Here is a 25,158-nt window from a genome sequence, read left to right on the forward strand (position 1 = left end):
AATAGAAAAATGGGCAAAATAAGAAAGTATGTTTTCACATTAGCAGTGATGAATGTATAGAACACGAGTGAATTCAAGTCAGTGCATTGAAGCAGCTCACTTCAAGCGTCAATAATGGTCAACAAGCAGTGTCAGCACCTCATTTCAGCAACTGCAACACTCCAACCCCCAGCAGGGAAATCTCAAACAGTCTCTGATAGTCAGGATGCCTACCTCTGCAAAGACAGAAAATCCAACTCAAACTGCTTAAGCAAAACTGGAAAATAACTCACATTTCTGAAAACTGCACCCATTTTTCCCACCCTGACCACTGCTCTTCTCCATGTGGCTTAATTTGGGCTCCATGTAGTGCCATGATGGCTTCTGGCAGCTCCAGACCCCAAACTTCCAAGGTTCAAATCTAACATTAGAAAAGAGCTTTTCCTCCCAGTAACTCATGAATCACTTTAACTAAACCAACTTGCCTATCTTGAACTAATTACTGACTCCAGAGAAGGGTGATATTACACTGATTGACTGAGCCCAGGTCATGTACTAATATCTAGACCAATTCCTGTAGCTGTAGGGATTGAGCATTCTGATAGGTCAGGATCCTAGGTTCCCCCTCTGGCATCAGGAATGATGCCCTTTCTAAAAAAACTAAGACAAAAAGCAGTGATGTCCCCCAAAGGAAACTTTGCCTCAGGACAAGTTCAAACTCACCAATGGGGCTTACAAGGTGTTTCAGAACCTCGCCTCCTTTTCTCTCACCATTCAAGTCATTGTCACTCTATAGTCTGCCACACTAAACTTTCTTTTCTTTGAAAGCACCTTGGTCTCTCCCACCTCTAGCCCTGTGCACACACTGTTCTTCTGCCTGTCATATGTCTGCCATCCACTACTCCATTTCCTCCAAACCCCTGACGTGCCCCTTTGCCAGGATAATTCTGCCCATCATTTGCCCTCAAAGAAGCCTGCACTTAAGCCTGCCTCTGCTATCTGAATTCCCACAATAACCAATACTTCTCCTTCAATAGCTCTGAAACCATTTGATAAAACTTTTTTTTTTGGAGGCAGGGAGGTTAAACAAAGCTTCAAAGAAAAATATTAGGTGCTCAGAAAATATTTGTAGATGGACAGAGGAGGAGAGTTGAAAAAAAGTACTCTCATAGCGTACATCCAAATATTTTTACCCCCACTCCCATATAGATATATATGCATATGTATTACATTTATATATAAAGTATATATTCCATGTTTTAGGTATTTAGTGAAGTTCTACTCTATGCCAGGCAGGCTTTGAGATACTGGAGATACATGAGAGAAGACAGATAAAAACAATGTAAAAACAGACAATAAACATTACAAATGAGTAAGGCATCTAACGAGTTAGAATGTAATAAGTTCTTTGGTAAAAATCCAGCAAGATAAGGGGGCTGAGGAAGGCTGGGTTGGAGGAACGCAATTTTTAGCAGGGGGGCAGAGTAGGTGTCATTAAGAAGGTAACACTGGGATGAAGATATGAGGGGGACAGGGAGCCATGTAAATATCTAGAGAAGGAAGGTCCCAGGCAGAGGAACAGCTGGTACAAGGGCCCTGAAAGTGTGACATCAGGCCTGGCTTGATCCATGCTTGCTGGATTGATCCAAATCTCAACCATCTTATTCCTTGGAAGAACAACAACTCATATTTAATTGCCAAAAGATAGTTTTACTTCTTTTTAATTATGTAGTATGGATATGAAGCAGGACAGTAAGAAGCTAGGGAAATTCCTGGGCAGGTGGAATGGGGAAACTGAGACAAAAAATTTTAAAAAAGCCAGTTTGAGCAACTTACAGCCAGCTGGTGAATCACAAGAACTTACCTCCCCTAACCAAGGACACTTCAAAGTAAATGGTCCAAACCTCTCCTTCCTAACCAGAGAACACATAGCTTAAATCTCCCTAGTCCAGGAGATAGAGAACAAAGACCAATTAATGTTATTTGTGCCAGCTAAACCCAAGGACAGATAAAGTCAGGGGAACAAATAACAAAAACCCCATTAAGAGCCAGACAGACTCAAGATAAAAGTAAAACAGGGTAACAGGCCAAAGAACATTCCCAAAACCCTATATGCATTCATTTTGACACATTAACGTATTAAAAACTACCCCTAGAAAGCTAATGAATATTATGCTGAAACCCTCCCTTAAGATTCTTTTTTTTATTGTTGTTCAATTATAGTTGTCCCCATTTCCCCCCATTACCCTTCCCTACCCTACCCACTCCCTACATCCCACATTCAATTCTCACTCACAGGAAAAAAAAAAAGATAAAAAGCCCTCAGGACAAAGACTTGGGGCAGGCTGACCCTAGAGCATGCCCATTCCCCTTTCCAGGCACGAACCTTTTGTTTCCTCCTAAATCCTAAGGGTCCCAAGGATACTTGTGGCCAGGGGAACAGTGAGTAGCAGCAGCTCAACATGGCTTCCCCCAGATCCTGTCTCCTGGGCCCCCTTTTCCTTGACCCCCTAGTGAGCTAACCTCAGCCCCACCTTAGCTCACTCTTTTCCTATAAGGTTTCTGAGGATCTACAACAGCCCCACCCAGGCTCTCTTCTGTTACTTCTACTATCCTAAGTCCTCTGTCTCTGCAACCTTTACTTCTCAGGTGAGCTAATAGCAGAATACCACCTTGGTTCACTCCTTTCCTGTATCTTTTCTAGGGGGCCAGCAGAATACCACCCAGGCCCTCTCCTGTTACTTCTTCTACCTTAAGTCTTTCCTTTAAGTCTTCCCTTTGTTTCACTGTACCCAATCTTAATAAATATATCCTCAAAACCACCTGGGCTTGTGTAGTGAAATCTTTCCTGCACACAGTCAAGAACCCACACACTACAGGCTGACCTGACGCAAACATGCTCTGGGCCGGTGCCTGTCTGGTAACAGAAATACCACAAATATTCTAGAGCTTTTTACCACATAGACTGACTTTATAAATCCAGAGGGTTTTCCAACAGCAAAACACTTGAAAGAATAGGAAAAGAGAAAAAACAGAAACATTTTCAGCCAATGTGTATTGACTTTAACATGTTCATTTGCATTTACTTTATTAATCTGAAATTTAATGGGCAGGCCTTAATTATTTAGAGAGGAAAATGCCTATTAAAATGTGGGAGAACCATGTACTGGTTATGATGAGTTTCTTTTTATTACTGCTGTAATAACTGCAAACTTCAATGGGTACCAACAATTATATTACTGTTAATGCCTATTTTATTCATTAGAAGCTGAGAAATGTCTAAGCAGCTAGCCTCAAATATTTTTTTTAGCCTTGGTAATGATAAGCTTTCTTATTTGCATTCTTCCCATCTGGTATGCTTCAATAGAAAAGAAGAGAAAAGAGTATAACAAATTTAATTACGTGAGCCATGTTTCTAAGACTGATACATACTGTACTAATGAGGACACATTCAGGCTCACACTCCCAAACTTGCTTAAGATCTGGCTACAGAATAAGCCTTTTTCTTTATTCTAGGTTCCAATGATTCTGAGCCAAAACATTTCTTACAAAGATTGAAATATGTCAAAGAGCTATAACAACAACCATAATAGGAGCTCACATTTATTGATGCTTACTACATGCCAGGCACTATACGTACTTCATCTAATCTCCACAACATTCCTGATGATGTATATAATGTTCTTATTCCCACTAACACATGTGTAAGCCCCAGAATTTTTCTCTAGGTGATGGGAGCCATGTTTTGACCATTATGGATGGACTTGGGTAAATACCTGATCAAAGCAGGACTGATCGGGTTATCCCTACTGGGAGAGATGCATTAATCAGTGCCCACAGTTGGCTGGGACTTCCTGTAACCTGGGGATGGAAGAAGAGAAAGGCTCTCTGCTATGAGAACAGAATGAAGCAGAAGTGGGAGAAAGAACAGAGAGAGGAGAGAGCTGCTGCTTTAGTTATTGATGCCTTTCCAGTACCTGTGTCCAGTCTCTTCTGAGGCCTGACTACCACCTCTGAGCTCAGGATCTGTGTATTTTATAACAGATTCCCTGTAATGGCTTAAGCTATCTGGAGAGAATTTCTATTGCTTCCAGATAAGCATATTCATTAGTGTTGACTTGAGAGAATTTAATAGGAATTCCTTAGTGAGGACCTTTTTTATGCCCCACCAATCACCAATGTTGACAGCAGAGAAGTAAGGCCCACACTGGTCAGATGCAACAACTAAAAAAAAGAGCATATTACCAGGAATATGTCTTCACAATATCGTTCAACCCCAAATCATTATTCAGCATTTATTCTTCACTCTTTAAAAATGGCATCAGCACAGCACTATGAAGTAGTAAGTAATAAACCCTTGAAATCTGACACTCAAGACACTGCTATTTAAATATCTTTTCCAAATCTAACTCCAAAAAGAGCTTTTATTAACTTTCATAAATTTATACTACTAAGCCCTGGCTGGTGTTGCTCAGTGGATTGAGCACTGGACCTGTGAACCAAAGGGTCACCAGTTTGATTCTCAATCAGGGCACATGCCTGGGTTGTGGGCCAGGTCGCAAATGGGGGCAGGGGTAGGGGGGTGAGAGGAAATCACATATTAATGTTTCTCTCCCTCTCTTTCTCCTTCCCTTCTTCTCTCTCTAAAAAATAAATAAGTAATTTTTTTTAAATTTATACTAAGAATATTTTTATTTCATAAATTCATACTATTTATACTATTTTTTAGTATTTGCTATGCACCACTATCAGTTTTACTCTTCATACATGCTGCAGTTTTCCTCTGTATCACCTATCACAGCTATAATAAAATAATTGTATACAATTCACTTATTTCTCATCCGTCTTTCCAGCTAGACTGTTAATTCCAGGTGGGCAGGCTAAGTATGACTAAAGAAACAGCTAGCATAAACACTCAGAAAAATTTTAACCAATTACTTAATCCTCTTTTCCTCCTTATCCCCATTTACAGAAACGCAGAAAAGACATTTGCCATTGCTTACATACCTAGAGTACATCAAAAAATGATGTTGAAATGCAACTCTTTCTAACTCTAAAATGCACAGTCCATCTACTAAGCTGTCACTATTCCTCCAGAAATTCCCATGTGTCTTCTTTAATTACATGAAATCCTACTTTGCAATGGCTGTAATATGTCACTAGCCTTTTAAGGATATTGGCAATAAAAGTAGCTTTTTAACATATTCACATTTTTCCCACCTCCAAAGTAATATTCCATTATGTTATTGCCTAAAGACATAGAGTGAGAAATAAATATGGTACAAACCACCTTTATTGCACAAGTGATCTTAAAACTTCTTTTAATGCAGAGATAATCAAGAAGCTATCAAAACTAGCTTCTATTTATTGATTTTTTTAGAGAGAGAAACATCAATTTGTTTTTCCACTTATTGATGCCTTCATTGGTTGCTTCCTGTATGCACTCTGACTGCAGATTACACCTGTAAGGTCAGCATATCAGGATGATGCTCTGACCAACTAAGCTACCAGGCCAGACTTTAAAACTTGTTTGTAAATATGCCTCAAAGCAAAGCTAACAGGTAGAAAAGAATAGGGGTATTTCCCTTCAAATTCCTCTCTGCTAGACTCTCTGCTTTCCCTCTCAACTTCTGCTACTTTGGGTTGGGTTGAGGGACTAATGTGGTAGATAAAGGAAATTAGGAAATTGAAAGGACTTGAATCAAGTTAATGGTAGAATAAAATAAATGGAGAGTAAAATTTGAAAATAAGGAAAGTATCCTAAAAGATCTGACTTGATATGCCAGTGTTCAAAAACTGGCAACCTACAGAATAGACAGAAATATGATTCAGGCTAGTAAATCTGCTTTAAAAATCAACTATATACCTAATACTACACGTTCATTATTTGATATAAAATTTTGGATTTCTTACTTCAATTGAAAAATTGAGTCATCTTCTAATGGGATTCATGCTGTCTAGTTTCCCCTATTCCCTACCACTCATGCCATATTTTTTCCAGACTTCACTCATTTATAAAATTAGCTGGACTATGTATACCTTAATTTCGGTGCCCTTCAGTCCAAATTAACACTTCCCTTCCCATATTCTCAAAATTCCAGCCACATTGGCTTCCTTTCAGTTCAATGAACTTATTGAGCTCCTTCAATCTATATCAGTCAATGTTTTGTAAGAAAACAGAGGCTAGTCTAAATATTTTGAGCAGAAAAGCATTTAATACAAGAAATTAGAAACATAAACTTTTATAGGGCTAAGAAGCAAAGATCAAGGAAACTGCTGACAATGTTTAAGAAATCAGAAAGTGGAAAAAAATCACAAGAAACCACCACCCCATACTAGCTACCTTCTATACAAATGGGTGATTCTCAGAAAAACATTTGGAATATGCTGGCACATCTCTAATCTGCAGTCCATCCATACTTATGGCCTGTGCACAGTAACTGCCAGAGAACAATGGTTTCTCAACCTGCCATGCATTAGGCAACAAACACAGAGACTTTGGTCCTGGCTGTGGACCCTGCAGTGGCTCATTAATTTGTTCCAGTCCCTCTTGGCTGCAGTCCAGGAGACTCTGGTGAACACTGGCTAAGACAACAACTCACAGATAATACAGTCTTTGTGGAGGTTCAGTCCAGTGGAGAAGTTCCAATATACTTTTGGAGCAAAATTTTTAAAATCCAAGAGTGGATACACTGGAAAAGATAAGGGGAAGAATTTGACTTTACTCACATCAACTCTCCGCCATGGCAGCACTACTCAGTACTAAGAGAGCCTTCTCAGCCCATGATTTCTCCCATGAGGGTCAGTTGAAAGCATGTGAGTGAGTGTGCAGCAGACCCATATGTACAGGGCACTGTCAAAGAGGGCCCTTTCTCTCTCACCCCATCCAGAGTACTGAGTTGTGAGCTACATGACTGGGGATAATAAGCTACAAGAACAGAAACTGGGGCTCAGAATGTATAAAAGAAATGTGGGACCCTACTATGTCACAAATTCCACTGTGAAACTTTTCCAAACACCACTGGACACCTCAGCCACAGATTCCCCCAATTGACCCACGGGTATTTCAATTGCTTTGTGTGCCTCATTCATATAAACCCCCACCCTGTGACTAGTTTCCTGTGCATGCTCCCAACAGCAGCAAGAACAAGCACTGGAAGATGTCTAGTGAGCACATTCAGAAACCAAAAAATCTTCAGTCTAGGAAGAAACCACAAATTTGAGCATCTAGCACCACCCTTGAGAAAACAAAAGGGAAGCCATCATCACTCAAATTGGTACACTGCAGGGTTCAGAAAAGGCATAGACACTTAAGATTTCTGCTAACGCAGGGATCAAGAAGCATGTAGCCAATGTTTCCATAGAAGGTCTAAGAAAGTCTCATAATCCATAGCAGGGCTGATGGAGGTATTTCTCTCACGAAGTTAGTAGAAACGGGAGGAAACTATTACTTGAAATGTGAATACAGCAATGCAAGAAACATGAAAAATCAAGGAAAAGTGACACCACCAAATGATCTCAATAATCTTCCAGTAACTAACTCCAAAAACATGGAGATCTTAATAAAGAATTCAAAATAGCTGTTTTAAGGAAGCTCAGCTACTTACAAGAAAATACAGAAAAATGATTTAATAAACTTAGGAAAGCAATATGTGGACAAAATAAGATGTTTCAAAAAGACATAACAATTGTTTAAAAAAACAAATTCTGGTGATGAAGAATACAACAGTGAAATACAGAACATCAATATCAGAAGAGATCAGTGAGAAGAAAGAATCTGTAAAGAAACAAAATTTGAAATTCTCCAATCATAAATAAAAAATATAGGAATGAAAAAGAGTGAAGAAAGCTTATGTAAATTATGGGATACCATCAAGAAAAGCAAACTGCAAAATACTGGAGTACCAGAAAATGAAAGGGGCAGAAAGCTTATTTAAAGAAATAACTTCCCAAATCCAACAAGAGAGTACCCAAGTTTATGGAGCTCATACATCCCCAAACAAATTAAACTCAAATGATATTGTCCAAAACAAATAAAAATAAAACAGTCAAAAATCAAATACAAAAAAGAGAATCTTAAAAGCAGTAAGAAAAAAGGTTCTCTACTTATAAGAAAAGTTAAGGCTATAAGCAGATTTCCCAGCAGAAATAATACAGGCTAACAATGGGTTGATATATTTAGAGTGCTGGAAGAAAAGTCCTGGCAACCAAGAATACATCACCAGGTATAGTCATCCTTCAGAAATAAAGGAGAAATAAATACATTCCCAGAAAAAAAAACCCTGAGAAAGTTCACTATACCTGCCTTACAAGAAATGCTGAAAGGAGTTCTTTAAGCTGAAATGAAACAAAAAAAAATAGTAACATGAAAATATACAACACATTGATAAAGGTAAGTATACAGTCAAATTCAGAATACTTTAATATGGTAATGTGGTATTGTGTTAAAACTCACCTCTGGTAAAATAATAAAACTCAAAAGTATTAAAAATAACTATACCTACATCAATTTATTAATGAATACTCAATATAAAAAGATGTAAATTCTGTCATGGCCAAGTGACTCAGTTGGTTTGTGAGTTCAAAAGTTTTTGAGTTCGATCCCCAGTCAGGGCACTCACCTAGATTGTGGGTTTGATCCCTGGGCAGGACATGTACAGGAGTCAGTCAATCAATGTTTTGCTCTCACATCAATGTTTCTCTCTTTCCCTCTTTCTTGCCATCCCCCTAAAAAAATCAATAAATATATCCTCAGGTGATGATTAATTAATAAAAAGAGGTGAATTGTGGTATCAAAATATAAAATGGGTTAGAGATTTTTGTATGCCAAAATTTGATCAACATAAAATACAGTTACAGCAATATGATATTTTATGTATATCTTATGATAACCACAAAGAAAAATCCTACAGTATATACACAAAAGACAAAGACAAGGGAATTAAAGCATACTACAATGGGATAGATCAATAAATAATGTAAACAGCAAAAAGAAGAAAGAAACAAGGAAACTACAAAGCAGGCAGAAAACAATAAGATGGCATTAGTAAGTTCTTACCTATCAATAATTTACTCTAAATGTAAGTGGATTAAATCCTATACCCAAAAGGCTAAGGGGCTAAATGGATTAAAAAAAATAAAGACCCAACTATATGTTGCCTACAAGAGATCATGTCAGCTTTAAGTATTCACATGGGATCAAAGTGAAGGAATGGGAAAAATATGGCATGCAAGGGTAAACCAAAAAAGAACATGAATAGCTATAAATCAAGCAAAGCAGACTTTAATTCAAATGCTATAATAGGAGATGAAGGTCATTACATAACAATAAAGGGGTCTATTCATCAAATGATATAAATAAACATGCAACCAACATAGAAGAACTTAAATATATTAAGCAAATACTATGGATCTTCAGCAATAAATAAATAATACAATAATTGAAGAGGTGGGCCTTCCATAGATCATCCAGACAGACAACCAGTATGAAAAGATTGGACTTGAATTATATTTTAGAACTAACAGACATATATAAACAATCCCATACAACTGCAGCAGGATATAAATTCTTCTTAAGTGCACATGGAACATTCTCTAGGATAGATTATATGTTAGGTCACAAAACAAGTTTTAGCAAATCTAAAAATTTGGAACCATATTTTCAAAGATGGCAGCAGAGTAGATGGGAGCTGCATCCACTTGCTCCGGGCCCTAATCCAGATCTACAGTAGAGCTGCCCAGCAGTCACCCATTTCAATCAACAGAAACCTAGCTGATATGAAATTTTATAACCAAGGAGTATACAAGGTGCTCCATGAAGACTGGTAAGCAGGGTAGAAACATGGACAGGGAAAACTCCCGTGCACAGCTGCTTGGGCAGCTGAGAGACCAGATAGAAGTCATGGCAGCAGAGCTCCCTCCCCTGAGGGGCAAGGGACCTTAACCCCAAGCACTGATCCTAAACCCACAGCAATAGAGACAGGAAGAGGGGACTGTGTGGCATCTGGTGGTGGGAATCAGTGGGGATCCATCATGCCTGTGAGACTCAGAGTGCGTACTTTTAGCACTGACCTCCCGTATTGTTGCAGCGTCAGCCTGGAGAGTCCACCACAAGGGCTTGGACTGCTAGAAGGTCCATGCTGCCACACTCAGGTCCCACAGAGGCACCTGCAGGCTACAGCCAGCAGGGACTTTGAGGGAACTTCTATTTTCTGCAGAGGCTCTGAGTGGAGAACCAGATAGCAACTTAACTAAGTGGAAAAGAGGACTGGTCTCCCCCTTCCTGAGCACACAGGTGGTACCCCAACCTCCACCTTTGGGCCACTATAGCTGCTGAGTTCAGAGGCACAGAAGAGTTGTGGAGAGCTGGGAATTTTGTGCCTGTCCTGCAGTTTTTGCAGTCATTCCACCCCAGGCTGGGACTTTGAATCCTCCCCTACTAAGGCCAGCTGCATGGAGAGATCTGGGTGCTGAGGAAGGAGGGGATATTGGGCCCCACCCCACTTGATTTGGCAGAGAACTGGGTGCTGCACTGAGTAAAGAGTTTTGTACTGTGTCTCCTGGGGAAGATACTGTCTGGGAATTAGATGGACAAGGGCGGAACTGCTCGGAAACTTTGCAGGGAAGCAAAACCATTCTCACCCCATGCTACCCCAGGAAGGGGGAGGAGTGCCCGCCCCCTCCTACAGGTTTGTGAGCACCACCCCCAACAAAAAACTGTTTAAATAAGCCCTGTCAAGTCCTGTATTCCCCCCAATGGGTGCATTTCCATTGGGGGAAAGTAAGAGCAGCTCAGAACAAGGACTTTGAAAGTATGAGACTCTAGGAGGGACAGAGAGCTTAGCCTCCTCCTGAGCTCTAGAGATGAAACAGAGAGCTTAGTCTACTCCTGCAAGTTAGGCCAGCATCAGCTCCAATAGGAGACTTTTTTGATCTAATCCCTAGAGTCCAGGATTTCTGAGCTTATTCCTTCAAAGGGGACAGCTGACTGTACCCATCCTTAATTGGCAGTGAGCTCCCCTGAGGAAACTAGAGCTGGAGTCTCTGGCAGAAACTAAAGGGTTTGGCTTTGCAGCATGCTAATTTCCTATCACTGAGTATGCTACACATTGCATGACCCACTAGTAGGGGACATACTAGCCCTATCTCAACTGGCCTGGGCTCATCCTACAGTCTCTCATCAAAAGGCTCAGGAGGAAAACCAGGAAACCTCAGAGAGGCAGAGTAGCTGAAAGGTGGAGGCAGACCTCAGGGAGCCTCAGCTCTTATACAGAGCTGTCCCCAGCTCTAGGTAGGAAGAAGCTGACTCTTTTACAGAGATGGCCCCTCACAGGCACAAGCAGATCAGGTAGACACAGGCTTAAACAGAGAACAGCATAGTAGCTACAGGCAGATAGCCCAAGGCTGGCTACACCCAATGTCTGACAGCAACCTGTATCTGAACCCCACCCAAGTGGACCCAGTCCAACAAAACCAGTGGTGAGCTTCAGACAATACCAGTGCTTGACCCAACTATCCATGCAATCAGTACACCCGAAAGGGGATTCCTGTGGGCACCAGACACTGCTGGGAACAATGCTGCCTCAAGGGACAGCAACTACACAGCATCCCACAATGGTGTTTGAGGGTTACCCTTATAGTCTCCCAGCCTGAAGGGTTAACTCTACCCATCAAAGGGCCAAAAGCATTTAACTCAATGACAACAGAGGGAATATATAGCCCACAAGAAATACTCCTGGACCACAGAGGTCAGATGGTTTGGAAGATTGTGCCACTGACCCCAACAATAAGACACCTTTATCATAAAACCATCAAACTAAATTTGAGAGACATAGCACATCTACCTAATACACAGAGAACAAATGGTACAACAAAGAACAATATCCCAAACAAAAGAACAATAGGAATCCCCAGAAAAAGAATTAAAAGAAATAGATTAAATGGAAGGAACCCAAATACCAGATGCAGAGTTTAAAACAATGCTTATAAGTATGCTCAATGACCTTAGGGGAATAATGAATGATCTCAGTGAGAACTTAAACAAAGTGATAGTAGGCATTAAAAAGGTTATAGAAACCATAAACAAGAACCATTCAGAAATGAAGATTACAATATCTGAAATGAATAACTCACTAGAAGGAATAAACAACAGGTTAGATGAAGCAGAGGACTAAATCACCAAATTAGAAAACAAGATAACAGTATCCATGCAAAGAGAAATTTTTTTTAAGAAAAGAGAGACAGACTTAAGAGAAACAAGGGAAGTATAAGGGACCTCTGGGACAAGATCAAGAGTAACAACATCCACATTATAGGGGTACCAGAAGGACAAGAGAGTAAGCAAGGGATAGAGAACTTGTTTGAAAAATTTAATGGCAGAAAACTTCCATAACCTGGTGAAGGAAAAAGTCATGCAAATTCAGGAATCACAGAGAGTCCAATCAAGATGAACCTAAAGAGATCCACACCAAAACACACCATAATTAAATGGCAAAGAGCCAAGACAAAAAGAGAACCTTAAAGGCAGCAAGAGACTACAGTCAGTTGTCTACAAGGGAGTTCCCATAAGGCTGTCAGCTGATTTCTCAACAGAAACAATTCAGGCCAGAAGGGACTGACATGAAGTATTCAAAATGATGAAGAGTAAGAACATGCAACCATGAATACTCTACTGAGAAAGGCTATCATTTAAAGTTAAAGGTCAAATAAAGAGCTCCCCAGACAAAGGAAAGGCTAAAGGAGTTCATTACCACCAAACCAGATTGCAAGAAATGTTAAAGGGCCTGCTTTAAGAACTGTAGAGAGAGAGGAACATATCTGTAATAAAAGTGGCAATAAATAAGTACCTATCTATAATAACCCTATATGTAAATTGATTAAATACTCCAATAAAAAGACATAGGGCAGCTGAATGGATGAGAAAACATAACCCATACAAATGATGTCTACAAGAGACCCACCTCAGAACAGAATATTTATACAGGCTAAAATAAAGGCACAGAGGGAAATATTCCATGCAAACAGAAACGGGGGTGGGGGGGAAGCTGGGGTAGAAGTACTCATATCTAACAAAATACATTCAGAAAAAAAGGCCATAACAAGAGACCACAAAAAGGTTGCTGCATACTACTAAAGGGACTGATCAAACAAGAGGATACAAGCGTTGTAAACATATATACAGCTAATACAGGAGTGCCTAAACATTAAAAAGAAAAACTTCATGGACTTTAAGGAAGAAAACAACAGCAATACAGTCAAAAGCAAGGGATTTTAATACCTCCACTGTCATCAATGGATAGATCTTCCAAACAAACAAAAAAAAATTAACAAGTAAACAGTGACATTAAATGACACACTAGATCAAATGGATATTTACAGAACATTTCATTCCAAAGCAGCAGCAGAATATACCTCAATACACTCTTCTCAAGTCCACATAGATCATTCTCAAAGACCGACCACATGTTAGGACACAAAATAAGTCTTAACTAATTCAAGAAGATTGAAATTATATCAAGCATTTCCTCAGATCACAATTACATGGAATTAGAAATAAACCTCAATAAAAAGACAAAAAAAATCCAAATACATGGAGGCTAAATAGCACATTATTAAATAATAAATGGGTTAAGGATATCAAGGGAAAATCAAAAATTACCTGGAAACAAATGAAAATGAACCTACAACAACCCAAAATGTATGGGACACAGTAAAAGCAGTCTTGAAAGGGAAGTTCATAGCACTATAGGATTACCTCAATAAGAAAAATCTAACCATACACCTAAAAGAATTAGAAAAACAACAACAAAAAATAAGTCCAGAGTAAGTAGAAGGAATGAAATAATGATGAATGGAGCAGAAATAAATGACACAGGACTTAAAAAACAACACGAAAGATAAATGAAACCAAGAGTTGGTTCTTTGAAAAGATAAACAAGACTGATAAACCTCTAACCAGATTCATCAAGAAAAAAGATAGAGGACCTAAATAAACAAAATCAGGAATTAAAGAGGAGAAGTTACAACTGATACCACAGAAATACAAGGAATTATAAGAAAATACAATTAAGACAATTACAAATTGTCTTAATTTGTTATTAAGACAAATATAATTAAGACAAATACAAATAAGATGATAATGAAATTGAAGCAGTAGTCAAAAAACTCCCAAAAAACAAAAGTTCTGGACAAGACGGCTTGACAAGCAAATTTTGCCAATCATTCAAAGAACTAATACCTATCCTTCTCAAACTATTTCAAAAAATTCAAGAGGAGGGAAGACTTCTAAGCTATTATTATGAAGCTAGTATTATCCTAATTCCAAAACCAGATAAAGACACAACAGAAAGAAAATTACAGGCCAATATCCCTGATGAACATATATGCTAAAATACTAAAAAAAAAAAATTAACCAACCAGATCCATCAATACATTAAAAAGATCATACACTATGATCAAGTGGGATTTTTCCAGGGTACAAGGTTGGTACAATATTTACAAATAAATGTGATACATCACATAAAAAATGAAAGATAAAAATCACATGATTGTATCAATAGATGCAGAAAAAGCATTTGGTAAAATCCAACACCTATTTATGATAAAACTTTGAGCAAAGCGGGAACAAAGGTATCATACCTCAACATAATAAAGTTCATCAATGAATAACCTATAGCCAACATCACACTCAATGTGAAAAATCTAAAAGTGCTCCACTTAAGATCAGGGACAAGACAGGAATATCTGCTTTCACCTCTCTTATTCACCATAGTATTGGAAGTCCTAGCCACAGCAATCAGACAAGAAGAAAAGGCACCCAAATTGGAAAGGAGAAAGTAAAAATGTCGTTATTCACAGACTACATGATATTATATGTAGAAAACCCTAAAGACTCCACCAAAACTCTACTAGACCAAATAAATGAATTTGGAAAAGTAGCAGGACACAATATCAATACTCAGAAATCAATGGGCATTTTATATACCAATAATGAACTACCAGAAAGAGAAACTTTTTAAAATATCCCATTTACTATTGCAATAAAAAAATAAGGTACCTAAGAATAAATTTAACCAAGGAAGTAAAAGACCTGTGCTTGGAAAAACTACAGAACACTGAAGAAATAAACTGAGGAAGAATAAAAATAAGTGGAAGCATGTACTGTGTACATGGATTAGAAGAATTAACATCATTAAAATGTGTGTACTACCCAAAGCAATCTATAGATTCAATGCAATTCCTACTAAAATACCAACAGCATATTTCACAGATCTAGAACAAATTTTTATATTTGGAGTATAAAAATTCCAAAAATTCATATAAAAAAAAGACCCTGAATATCCTCAGCCAACTTGCAAAAGAAGAACAAAGTTGGGGGCATCACAATACCTGATACAAAAGTATAAGGCCACAGTAATCAAAACAGCCTAGTATTGGTATAATAACAGGATATAGAGCAATGGAACAGAACAGAAAGCCCAGAAATAAATGTGCACCTTTATAGTAAATTGATATTTGACAAAGGAGTCAAGAGGATACAGTGGAGAAAAGACAGTTTCCTTAATAAACGGGTGTTGGGAAAACTGGACTGGTACTTGCAAAAAAATGAAACTAGACTACCAACTTACACCACACACAAGAATAAGCTCAAAGTGGAAAAAAGACAAATGAAAGTTGCAAAACCATAAAATCCAAGAATAGAACATAGACAATAAAATTTCAGATATCTCACATAGCAATATTTTTACCAATACATCTCCTAGAGCAAGGAAAACAAAGGAACCACTAGCAAGATGAAAAGGAAACCACTGTATGGGAGAATATATTTGCCAATGATATATCTGATAAGGGTTTACTCTCCAAAATATACAAAGAACTAATACAAAACACAAGGAAGACAAACAATCCAATGAAAAGGTAGGCAACGAATCTGAAGAGACACTTCTCCAAAGAGGACATACAGAAGGCCCATAGATACATGAAAAATTGCTCAACATCACTAATCATCAGAGATATGCAAATTAAAAGCACAATGAGATACTACCTCACACCTGTCATCAGTAAGTCAACAAACAATAAGTGTTGATGAGGATGTGAAGAAAAGGGAACCCTAGTACATTGTTACTGGGAATGCAGATTGGTGCAGCCAGTATGGAAAACAGATGGCAATCCTCAAGAAATTAAAAATGGGCCTGCCTTTAGACCCAGTGGTTCCACTTCTGGGAATATATCCTAAAAATCCTGAAAACACCAAAACAAAGAATATATATATATATATATATATATATATATATATATATATATATATACACACACACCCTTATGCTCCCAGCAATGCTATTTACAATAGCCAAGAGCTGAAAACAGCCTAAGTATCCATCAGTAGATGAGTGGATAAAAAAGCTGTGGCACATTTACACAATGGAATACTATGCAGCATAAAAAAGAAGAACCTCTTACCTTTTGCGAGAGCATAGATTGGCCTGGAGATTATTATGCTGAGTAAAATAAGCTGGTCAGTAAAAGACAAATACCACATGATTTCACTAGTAAGTGAAATTTAATGAACAGAATAAAAACAGAAGCATTGATACATGGAACAGAATGATAGCTGTCATAGGGAAGGGGGGACTGGATGAAGGAAGGTAAAGGAATTAACCAAAGGACATATATGCATGACCCATGGGCTGTGGGTGGAGGAGTGGGGCTGGGTGGAGGTGGGCAAACGGAGAAAAGCTGTAATAGCATAAACAATAAGAGACAAAGAAATCCTTAAAAAAAGAAATTTGAAGTCATCATAAGTATTTTTCCAACAACAATGGTATGAAAACAATAACAGAAAACTTCACAAATTCACAATGTGGAAAGGAAAGAAAAGAAAAGAATAAAGAAAAATTCACAAATATGTGGAAATTAAACAATATACTTCTTAACCAATGGAAAAAGGGATAAATAAAAAGGAAAATCAAAAAATATCTTGCAACAAATGGAAGTGGAAACACAGCAACCTAAAACTTATGGGATGCAGCAAAAGCACTTTTTAGAGGAAGTATATAGCAATATATGCCTAGATCAAGAAAACATACAATGGAATACTACCCAACCATTAAGAAAAGGTGAATTACTGCCATTTGCAAAAACATGCTATGCTAACATATCATGCTAAAAAAAATAACTCAGTTGGAAAAGGACAAGGACTATATGATTTCATTCATATGTGAAATAAAGAACAGAAAGCAACAAACAAACAGAAACAAAGTCACAGACACAAATTACAGTATGGTGGCTACTAGAGGGGAAGGGAGAGTGGGGAGTAGGTTGAATAGGGTAAAGGGAGTCAAATACATGGTGATGGAAGGAGACTAGCTTTTGGGTGGTGAGCACACAATGCAATATACAGATAGGGTTTTACAGAATTGTACACTTGAAACTTATAAAATCTTGTTAATGAATGTCAACTTAATAAATTTAATTGTTTAAAAAGAAAACAAAGTTCAAATAAACAACCTAACTTTACACCTCAAGGAACTAGGAAAAAAAGAACAAATGAAGCTCAAAGTTAGCATAAGGTAGAAATAACAAAAATCAGAGCAGAAATAAATAAAATAGAGACCAGAAAAATGATAGAAAATAATGATACCAAACTAGTATTTTAAAAACAAACAAAATTGATAAACTTTTTAGCTTGTCTAAGAAAAAATGAGTGAAAACAAAATCAGAAGTGGAAGAGAAGACCTTACAATGATACCACACAAATACAAAGGATCATAAAGGACCACTGAATACAATGACTTTCCAAGAAACCAGATAATCTATAAGACACAGATAAATTCCTAGAAACATACAAGCTACAAAAACTCATGAAAAAAATAGGAAATCTAAAGATATTGATAATGAGTAAGGAGATTTAATCAATAATCAGAAACATCCCAACAAAAAAAAGCCCAGGTCCACATGGCTTCACTGGTGAATTCACCAAACATTCCAAAAAGAATTAATGCCAATTTACTTCAACCTCTTCTAAAAAATTAAAGAAGAGGGAACACTCCCACACTCATTTCACAAGTCCAGCCTTGCCCTGACACCAAGGCCAAACAAGAACATTGCAAGAAAATAGAACTGCAGGCTAACATACCTAATGCATATAGATGCAAACAATTTCAGCAAAATATTAACAAACTTATTTCAATAGTACATGAAAAAGATCATGCACTATGATCAAATGGAATTTATCCCTGTTTACTTTTGCCTTTAGTTTGGTCAGCATTTGTTTCCTGTATTTTGTGCATATGTATTTATAATTATATTCCCAAATGATTAGATACGGTGACCCACCTGTCATTATAAAATGTCCTTTTTTGGTCTTCAGTAACTTTATTTGCTTAGACTTTTGTCTGATATTCTTATAACTATTTCAGCTGTCTCTAGTTACAGTTTTCATTATATGTTTTTAATCTTTTTTACTTTTGACCTATGTGTCTTTGAATCTGTATTACATCACTCTTTCTCTTTTAGTGTATATCTATATTGTCTTATTCCACTGAACATTTAAGAAAGAAGTAATGTTACTTCTCATTACAAAAAAACTCATCCAAAAAAAAACAACAAAAAAACAAAAACAAACCAGGAGGGAACTCTTTACAACTCATTCTATGAAGTGCACATTTCCCTGACACAAAAACCAGACATAAAAAAAAAATCACAGCAAAGAATGGGTATGTATGGTTTTGTCTGGGTAGTAACAAAAATGTTCTGACATTACATACTGGTGATGGTTGCACATTTCTCTAAATATATTAAAGACCACTAACTTTTACACTTTAAAGAAGTGAGTTTTAAGATATAAATTCTGGTTAACTCTTGCTTTCAAGAGTTAACTGTCCCCTCCCTTTTTCTAGAAACCAGGATAAATGCAAAGTTAATTGTTGCTATGAAACAATGAAGTAATCCCTTCATAACACCTACCATGATTGCAACAACAAAAAAATTACTTGCATAACATTTATTTAACATCTGCCCTCCCTGATACATTATGACTGCCACCAGTACAGAAACCAAGTCTATTTTTTCTACCTCTGCAATATCCAGGCCTAGCAAAAAATAAAAAAGAAAGAAAGAGAAAAGAGAAAGTGAATAGAAAAGAATGGATGGGATGGATTTCCCACCTTGATTTCTCCTGGCAATTGTTTTCTCGTGTTCATCCAATCATGAGCTGTATATTTCAGAAACAGAATTTGCATATCTCAAAAAAGAAAAAAAAAAGACTTCCGGCCAAGATGGAGGCATAGGTAGACACATTGTGCCTCCTCACACAACCAAGATAGGGACAACAACAATTTAGAAACAGAATAACAACCAGAACTGATAGATAATTGAACTGTATGGAAGTCAGACAACCAAAGAGTTAAAATAGACACATTCATCCAGACTGGTAGGAGGGGTGGAGTCGGGCAGCCTGGTAGAGAGGGGTCATGGCACAAAGAGTGGTAGCACTGAGTGAGTAAGACATCCCAGGTACGCAAGACCACAGCAGGCAGACCCTGGGTGTGCAGGCACTGGCTGGAAGACCCTGGGTGCAGGGTGGCAACTAGCAGACCCAGCAAGGCAGCGACTGTGAAGCAAGGCACTGAGCACAACCTAGGGTCCCAGTGCCAGGAAATAGAGCCTCCAAGCACTGATTAAAAACACCTTTAGGGGTTGAGGTACAAGGAGAGACTTCCAGCCTCACAGGAGAGTTTGTTGGAGAGGCCCACAGGTTCCTAAAATGTACACAAGCCCACCCACACAGGAATCAGCACCAGAAAGGCCCAGTTCGCTTGCGGAAGGGGCAGAAGGGACTGAAGTCCAACAGAGAGTGGAGCAAGTGCCATTGTTCCCTCTTGGACCCGCCCCCACATACAGCTTCACAACCCAGGCACTGGGTTGCCCCGCCCTGGTGAACACTTAAGGCTCCACCCCTCATATGTAAGAGGTACAAGACAAAAAAAAATAAAATGGCCCAAATGGAAGAACAGATCAAAGCTCCACAGAAAATACAACTAAGCAACCAAGAGATAGCCAACCTATCAGATGCATACTTCAAAGCACTGGTGATCAGGATGCTCACAGAATTGGTCAACTTTGGTCGCAAATTAGATGAACAAATGAAGGCTATGCTAAGTAAAATGAAGGAAAATGCACAGGGAACCAATAGTGATGGGAAGAAAACTGGGACTCAAATCAATGGAGTGGACCAGAAGGAAGAAAGAAATTACCAAACAGAAAAAAATGAAGAAACAAGAATTCAAAAAAATGAGGAGAGGCTTAGGAACCTCCAGGACATCTTTAAACGTTCCAACATCCAAATTACAGGGGTACCAGAAGGGGAAGAGGAAGAGCAACAAGTAGAAAAGTTATTGGAACAAATAATAAAGGAGAACTTCCCCATTCTGGCAAAGGAAATAGACTTTCAGGAAGTCCAGGAAGCTCAGAGAGTCCCAAAGAAGTTGGACCCAAGGAGGAACACACCAAGGCACATCATCATTACATTAGCCAAGATGAAAATGAAGGAGAGAATCTTAGAAGCAGCAAGAGATAAGGAGACAGTAACCTACAAAGGAGTTCCCATCAGACTGTCAGCAGATTTCTCAAAAGAGACTTTACAGGCAAGAAGGGGCTGGAAAGAAGTATTCCAAGTCATGAAAGGCAAGGACCTACATCCAAGATTGCTCTATCCAGCAAAGCTTTCATTTAGAATGGAAGGACAGATAAAGTGCTTCTCAGACAAGGTAAAGGTAAAGGAGTTCAGCATCACCAAGCCCTTATTTTATTAAATGTTAAAGGGACTTATCTAAGAAAAAGAAGATAAAAAACATGTATAATAAAATGACAGCAAACTTACAGTTATTAACAACCACACCTAAAACAAAAGCAAAAACAAACTAAGCAAATAACCAGAACAGGAACAAAACCACAGAAATGGAGATCACATGGAGGGTTAGCAACAGGGGAGTGGAAGGAGAAGAGAGGGGGAAAAGGTACAGAAAATAAGTAGCCTAGATGGTAGGTAGAAAATAGACAGTGGAAGGGTAAGAATAGTATGGGAAATGTAGAAGCTAAAGAATTTATGACACATGGACATCAACTAAAGCAGGGAATGTGGGTGGGAGAGGGTGTGCAGGGTAGAGGGGAATAAGGGGGGTAATGGGACAGCTGTAATAGCATAATCAATAAAATATATATTAAATAAATAAATAAATAAATATGCTGAACTTAAAAAAAAAGAAAGAAAAAAGTGATAGAGTAATTTACACCATAGGAGAAAGAGAGTAAAAGCTTTGAAAATTATTTCCTTGGGTATCCAAATGAAATTTCTGTTTAAAAATAAATCACATGTCACACACATATCAATACATTGTTTCTAGCAGAGGTGTTCTTTCTATTATAACAAAAAGATTAATTATTTTAATTACTACACTTAAAGTATTCATCATTGTTATAAACTGTACAGATCTGCTATAGTCCACATGCAAAGAGTTATATAATGCATTTTATACAAGTACATGAAATAACTATTTAATACCAATTTCTCAAAAATATTCATAAGACTTCAAAATAGGATATTTATAAAATAAAAAGTTTTGCTAAAAAGCAAACACAAAAAAACCACAATAGTTACAAGGAACTGAAAAGAGCTGAGAAGTGTGGAAGGACTGTGGTGTGCCCTGTCTACTGCAGCCACTAGTACTGCACAGTGAGAGGCACAGAGCAGTCATTCCAAAACCATTTTTTTAAAGGAATCAAGCAATTTCTTCATAATCTTGTTTCCTCTCTCCATGCATGTACTGTTTTTTTTTTTTCTCCAGATCAGTCTCATCACTCATTTTGAAAACTTCCTTTCCAACAACCTCCTAAACTTTGCCCATGGTGTTTCCATCCCCGGGAACACCTTCTCTCCTTCAGCTATCAAATGTGAATCCTTCCAGACTTTTGAAAGACCAATGCAAATTTCAGCAAAGCAAATCAATTCTGACCTGTCTAGCCCATAAAAATCTTTTAAGTTCTGTACTTCCTGAGAACATGGTACCTGCTATGCATCCAGATTACCTCAAGAGCGTTTTTTTAAATATAGGGGCCCATTTTAAAACTACTGAATCAGTATGTAATTTTCAGATCCGTATCTTTTAAAACGTCCCACTGCTCTACAAATCCACCTTTAAAAACCATTCTTCTGTACCACATCTACTTGAGCTGGGGTTTAAACATTTTGTTATGTAAAGACAAAGCTCGAGAGGACAGAGTTGTATCATAATCCTCTGTTATATCCCCCACAATCTCAGCAGCTGTTAAAAGGGCTTTCTTTCATCAAGAAGACAGGGGATAACAAATGTTGGGGAGAACATGGAGAACTGGGAACACTTATGCACTGCTGGTGGGAATGTAAATTGGTTCAGCCACTATGGAAATCAGTATGAAGTTTCTTCAAGATTAAAAATAGAACGAACATATGATCTCACAATCCCACTTCTGAGTATAAACCCAAAGGAAGTGAAAATGGTACTGAAGATGTACATGCACTCCCATGTTCACTGCAGCACTAATCACGAAAGCTAAGACTTAGAAAGAACTTAAGTGCCTGTCAACATGTGAATGGATAAAGAATATGTCATCTGTGTACACAGCGGAACATTATTCAATTGAGCAAGGACATCCTGCCATTTGCAACATTATGGATGGCTCCTTAGACGATTCTACATGGCATAAGGCAGAGAAAGTCAAATACTGTACAGTATCACTTATATGTGGAATCTAAAAATGCCAAACTTGCAAAAAACAGAGTAAAATGTTGGTTGCCAGGGGTTGGGATAATAGGATAGACATTGCTTAAGGCAAGGGTGTCAAACTCATTTTCACCATCAGCCTCATGGTTGCCTTCAAAGGGTAGAATATAATTTTAGGACTGTATAAGTGTAACTACTCCTAACAGTTAAGTGAGAGCTGGGCACTGCTGCCACGTAGAAACAAGGTGCCGGGCTGGATAAAACAAGGTGTAGGGTTGGATTAAGCCCACGGGCCTTGTGTTTGCCACCTGTGGCTTAAGGGAACAAACTCACAATGAGTAGTAAATAAGTCCTAGAGATCTATTGCACAGCATAGTGAATAAGACAACAATATTGTGTTATAATCAAACTTGCTAAGAGACTAGATCTTAATTATTTCAGCCACTAAAAAGAAATGATAATTTTATGTGACTTGACAAGAGGTGCTAATTATTAAGTACAATCATATTGAATATGCAAATCTGTCAAATTAATATGTTGAATACCTTAAATACACACAATATTATATGTCAAATATATTTCAATTTTTTAAGTCTTTTCCTACATTAAGATTAAAAAGGAATTCACTTATTTTTTTCTCCTAGTACTTGTATGGTTTCAATAATTACATTTAGGTTTCTCATCAATTTACAGTTTATTTTTATGTATCATGTGAGATATGATTCTAACTTTGTATGATTTCCAAATAGCTACCTAGTTGTTCCAGAGCCATTTACTGAAAGATCTATGTCTATCCTATTGATTTAAGATGACATCTTTGTCATATGCTGAATTTCCACGTATATTTGGGTCTGTTTCTGTGGTTTCAGTTCTAACACACTAGTCTGTTTATCCATTGGTGTACAGGTAACACACTGTCTTGATTACCGAGGAGTCAAAGTGTGTCTCCACATCCAGTATTGCTCACCCCACCCTCACACTTGCTCCTTTCAGTGTTTCCCCTCCTATCTGCGCACGCTCGTTTTTCCGTGTGAAATTTAGTAGCAACTTGTCTAACCCCATAAGACAGTTTAGTTGGCATTGTTATTGGGATTGCTTTCTATCCCTGACTTTGGATAATATATTTAAAGGATTCTGAGAAACTGTGGGTATGATCCCTCAAACTTGATTTCTATAAGAAAGAAAAAATGGCTACATGGAACAAGACATGTAAAAATAAACCCTGATAATAAAATTAGCAATTGCCCCCTTGGAATGATTAGGGGCAATAACCTAAAAAATACTAACGTGGTTTTTAGGGGACCCACTCCAGAGGTTAACTTCTTTTTAATGTGCATGTACTTTCAATGTGACTGAGACTGATTTTTTCTTTAAATTTGCCTTTTGAATTGGTTCCCTATTTTTGTATCCACTGCCTTTGCCCTGATTCAGCTACTCAGTTTTTCTCTCTTGCACTCTGGCATCAAAGTCCAAAGACGTGTCCAATTATCTTCAGAAACCATTGGCAGCTATCTGTTTAAAACTTAAATCTCATTTTATGACTTCATGGTGACTTAAAACTCTGAGAGGATTCCCTGCTGCTGCCGCCTTCAGTAAAGTTCCCAAGTGACTTAGTACATCATTCAAGGCCCTTTACAATCAGACCTAGCTCAGTTTTTAGGTTTGTCTTCTTCTCTACCTCCACATTGTTCATCATTGTCACAGACCTTCATACTGTTACAGACTGGACCTGGGGTTCACGGGGTCCCTCTGTCACTATGCGATCTTTGCCCACCACCAAGGAATTGGAATTATGGCTCTCAATGCAAGAGTTTGGTGAAAAGGAAGGGAACTATTTATTTAAAAGGTATACAGACGTAGAGTAATGGCTTAATGTCTTCATTAAAAGCCCAAAGTCCCTTAAAACTTCTTATAAACTTATTGTACCTTCTTAAAACTTATTGTATCTTCTTAAAACTTATGGTACCCACAAATACACACAGTCCTTCCTTCCCCCCTTTATCCAGTCAGATCAATCAAGGGTACCATATCTCAGGAAAAACTAGAAGTCTGCAGCTTGTCCTGGTTCTTCCCAGTAATTCATGCTCAGCTGGCAGGCCTCCCCTGGTTCCCAGCACCATCAGCTGTGTCACCAGGATCTCCAGTTCTTAATCCAAACCCACATGATTCCTTCTCATGGCCAACCAGCAAGAGTCCTTTCACCCCTTTCCTTCATTCAATGTCTCTTCCACATTCTTCCAAGCTGCTAAGAGAGAGCTTTGCATGGCTGCTGCATCTTGCTTTCATGCTTCCTAAGCTATGTGGTTAAGGGAGCCCCCTTTCTACCCCCATAACCATGTGGTTCCCCCTCACAGGGCTGCTGCACATAGGCATAGGTTTAAAACCTGGCCTAAATCTTACTCTGCAACCCCAATTCCGACTC

The sequence above is a fragment of the Phyllostomus hastatus genome, unplaced genomic scaffold, assembly GCF_019186645.2.
Source record: "Phyllostomus hastatus isolate PE091 unplaced genomic scaffold, TTU_PhHast_1.1 phas_contig_16, whole genome shotgun sequence".
Classification (NCBI taxonomy): Eukaryota; Metazoa; Chordata; class Mammalia; order Chiroptera; family Phyllostomidae; genus Phyllostomus; species Phyllostomus hastatus.